Source organism: Aotus nancymaae, unplaced genomic scaffold (assembly GCF_030222135.1).
Source record: "Aotus nancymaae isolate 86718 unplaced genomic scaffold, 86718_ANA_hifiasm-v0.15.2.pri h1tg000010l, whole genome shotgun sequence".
NCBI classification, from domain to species: Eukaryota; Metazoa; Chordata; class Mammalia; order Primates; family Aotidae; genus Aotus; species Aotus nancymaae.
Window position 1 is genome coordinate 72,019,905 of NW_026988421.1, and position 3,075 is coordinate 72,022,979.

The window sequence follows — 3,075 nt, forward strand, 5'->3', positions numbered from 1 at the left end:
GCCCACATTCCGGCTTTGGAGGGAGGTCCTTTCTGCTCACGCACTCAGTCATGAGCCAGCCTCATAACCACTGCCGTGCTCCTTGGTCTGGCTCTGAACACTCATGCTCTCTGTGTCCACCTACCAGCCAATTCTGCTGCTAGATTCTGGGGGTGGTGCCTTCTTTACTGCACAGGGTGATGGAGGAGATTCTGTCTCTGCAAGGGCAACTGTCCGATTGAGATGGGACTGAAAACAGACCTGTCTGAGCAGAACCCAGGCTGCCACGACAGTCCAAGCACCACTACTCCATGAAATGTCAGTGAATGGCTGCATCTGCTCCTTGGCTGAAGGCAGTAGTATATTGGTTACTAATACTTGGCCACTCTTGAGTGGGTTGCACATCAGTAAGGTAAATGAGTAGAATGTGAATACTTGCTGGCATTTGCTTTTGGCTAAATGGAGAAGCCCCATGGTTGTCCCTAGATGGGCTGCCTCAGTGGGGAGTGGGCCTCCTCCACGCTGATCTGAATGGTACCTGTTGGAGATGCTGGAAGGGACAGTCTTTGCTCCCTTCCTGCTGGAGATGGGGTAGACAGGCTTTGTCTTTCCTCAGTGGGTGCTGATGGTGGTCAGTATCCGGCAGAGCATGGCTGCCTCTTTGTTTCCATGGATACTACTCTGGTCCCAGCCGTTGTCTGTTTCTGGGACTACTGCGTGGCCCTCTGAACTGATTTCTCTGCACCTACCTGGCCTTGTGTCTTTCTGTACATTTCCATTCTGTAGCTGGCATTCTGTGAATAAGACCACATCACTTAGACTTCAGCAGCTTCCCACTGCACTGGGATTGAGGTCCAGACATCTTATTGTGGCCTACGAGGATTTGCAAGAGCTGGCCCAGCTTACCCGCATCCTCGTCTCAAACCACCGTCCCCCTGTTAGTGCGCACTGGCTCTTCCCTGCCTCAGGCCTTCAGCACTGGCAGGTTCCTCTGTGTGGAGTGTTCTTCACAGGTTTAGCTCTGTCTCATTTTGCAGATTTGCTCAAACATCCTTTCTTCAGATAAACCTTTCTTTTTCTAAATGTGAATATACTTTAGTCATTTTTGTTTCCAGTGGAAGCTCTGGAAATTCAAAATTAATACCCTTGCCCATGAGCTTCTTATAGACACCACAAAAAGTTTCAACCTTGTGTTCCACATGGTTCTGCTGCACTTTGTTGAAATGAATCTTCCTGAGCTGAATGCCAGCTGGTTTCACACAGATTCTTTTGCCCCCGAGTTCACTTGGGAAGACCAAGTCCTCAAGGATTGCATCATGTGTGACTGTTAGGGTGCAGCTCCTGGGATGCTTTTGCTTATTTTTCGTGTCATTTTTTTCAAGTTGGCATAAACAGAATTCTCTGAGCAATAAAGACAGCATTCTTCCCACCAAATGTTTTCTCCAATTCACATACTATCTGGACTTGGATTTTCTGGAAAGATTTCAGTTGAGGAATGGGAACAATGATTATAATAGCTTCCTGACCACCGTCAACTTCAGGTTTCTTGGCTGCTGTTATATTCAGCTCCCTGAGCTGAGCCTTGAGATCCAAGTTCATCTTCAGCTCCAGAGACCCTGGAGATGCTGGACTTGCACTTGTCTGGCTTCTCACCATTGGGCTTCACGATCCTGGTGCTTGAATTGAACATGGCCTTTTCCTTCCCAACACCAGCCTAAGAAGAGGCCCACATCTCGTGAGAGCTCATAAATCAAATAAACCTTTCTTGACTGTTATCTTTCAGCATCCCTAACCTTACCTTGCCCTGATACCCTCTATAAAATCACCCTTCATATGCTCATCAGAGCACTGATTCTCTGAAATTACCTTTGTTGTTTTGTTGATTAGAGCCTCAGATCCATAAAGGAAGGATCTCGCCTGTCTGGGTGAAGATTGTCCAATGCTCATAACTCAGCAGCGACTCAAGAAAATATACTATTGAATAGAGCTCTCCAAAAAGCCCTAGATGTGTGAATGTTTGGCCAAAACTTCCGGAGTCATTTCAAAGTCACACATGGCCAGGAATATGACAATGGGAAGAAGCTTGGCTAAAAACATTATTTCCGTATATTTGGAGGCTTTGTTATCTCTTGCAGGCCAGAGTCTGTTTCCTCGTCTGTAGTAAGAACAGTTGGAAATGGACCATACTTGCTCTTATGATCTTTTCTGCTCTGAATTTTGATGATTTTGACATATGACCCTCTGTCTTTCGGGGGTCCCTGTCTTCTCAGATTCTAAAATGGGAATAATTGCACACAGAGACTTATAACATTCTATAGATGTGTATTTATGAGATGGCTGTATTGTATTGGCTAATCTTGCCTTAATTTTTTTTCTCATTGAAATCGTTCCTCTGATTTAGTTTTAAGTCTGATTTAGTTTTTAGTCTGGGAGCAAACATTCACATTTTTGTAAGAGTAAGAGACGTGTGTGGGGAGCATGTATAGTACATTGATGAGTTACAAGCCGGGCCTTCTTAAAGAGTATGAGGCAGGGTTCTATCTGGTCACTCAGGGAGAGGGGGCTGTCCTTCCCCTCTTGTCCAGAACTGTGGGGTCACGAAGTTAATTATCGTCTCCTAGGATCCCTGGAATCTCCTCTCATCTTGAAAGGACCATCCTTGTGCTGGTCCTCAGAAAGAAGGAGACCCACACAGACAATTATTTCCTTAGCTCTGAGCCTCTCGTTGTATACATGTGCCTGTCACACTTGAACTTTGATCATGGGACTCATGCAGAATTCAATGTAGATAGAAGTGCTGGCTGAGGAGGTGCCAGAGCCCCCCTGCTTGGTGATGTTAATGAATGTGGGCATCCACTCTGTGCTGAATCACTGTGGGAGCCCGGTGGGCTTTGGCCAAGGCTGCTGCATGGAGCTGCCTCCCACCGTTGGCAAGATCAGACTGTCCAGAGGTCAGTGGATGTCAGACATGAAAACACCCCTCTCTGCTGTGGCTGTCTCTCATCCCACCAGGCAATCAGCTGAGAGGAAGTGGGTGGGGAAGGGCTAACCCATGCAGTCTGAGCCCCAGGAGGGTGTGGGAGGTTGCCTGACAAG

At 47.0% G+C, this 3,075-nt stretch overlaps 1 pseudogene; it reads right to left on the minus strand.

The window, feature by feature from the left end:
• Positions 1-1,037: 1,037 nt before the first annotated feature.
• On the minus strand, positions 1,038-1,669 carry LOC135273921 (small ribosomal subunit protein eS7-like; annotated as a pseudogene).
• Between the last annotated feature and the right edge of the window lie 1,406 nt (positions 1,670-3,075).